Genomic DNA, 855 nt, shown 5'->3' on the forward strand with positions numbered 1-855 from the left:
TTTGTTGTATCCTCTGTTATTGGTAATGGTGAGAGGTTAGCATGTTTTGTTGTAGCCTCTGTTATTGGTAATGGTGAGAGGTTAGCATGTTTTGTTGTAGTCTCTGTTATTGGTAATGGTGAGAGTTTAGCATGTTTTGTTGTAACCTCTGTTATTGGTAATGGTGAGAGGTTAGCATGTTTTGTTGTGGCCTCTGTTATTGGTAATGGTGAGAGTTTAGCATGTTTTGTTGTAACCTCTGTTATTGGTAATGGTGAGAGGTTAGCATGTTTTGTTGTAACCTCTGTTATTGGTAATGGTGAGAGGTTAGCATGTTTTGTTGTAGCCTCTGTTATTGGTAATGGTGAGAGGTTAGCATGTTTTGTTGTGGCCTCTGTTATTGGTAATGGTGAGAGGTTAGCATGTTTTATTGTAGCCTCTGTTATTGGTAATAGTGAGAGGTTAGCATGTTTTGTTGTAGCCTCTGTTATTGGTAATGGTGAGAGGTTAGCATGTTTTGTTGTGGCCTCTGTTATTGGTAATGGTGAGAGGTTAGCATGTTTTGTTGTGGCCTCTGTTATTGGTAATGGTGAGAGGTTAGCATGTTTTGTTGTGGCCTCTGTTATTGGTAATGGTGAGAGGTTAGCATGTTTTGTTGTGGCCTCTGTTATTGGTAATGGTGAGAGGTTAGCATGTTTTGTTGTAGCCTCTGTTATTGGTAATGGTGAGAGGTTAGCATGTTTTGTTGTATCCTCTGTTATTGGTAATGGTGAGAGGGTAGCATGTTTTGTTGTATCCTCTGTTATTGGTAATGGTGAGAGGTTAGCATGTTTTATTGTAGCCTCTGTTATTGGTAATGGTGAGAGGTTAGCATGT

General features: G+C 39.4%; 1 long non-coding RNA gene across 1 annotated transcript in view; it reads left to right on the forward strand.

The window, feature by feature from the left end:
- Positions 1–737: 737 nt before the first annotated feature.
- The window catches only part of LOC145877075 (uncharacterized), a 5,630-nt gene continuing 5,512 nt past the window's right edge, over positions 738–855 (forward strand). Inside the window, exon 1 of the long non-coding RNA XR_014391570.1 lies at positions 738–855. This exon is cut by the window's right edge and continues 1,125 nt beyond it. This is a non-coding gene — a long non-coding RNA (uncharacterized LOC145877075).

This window comes from Salmo salar, unplaced genomic scaffold, assembly GCF_965601325.2.
Source record: "Salmo salar unplaced genomic scaffold, fSalSal1 ptg000669l, whole genome shotgun sequence".
Lineage (NCBI taxonomy): Eukaryota > Metazoa > Chordata > Actinopteri > Salmoniformes > Salmonidae > Salmo > Salmo salar.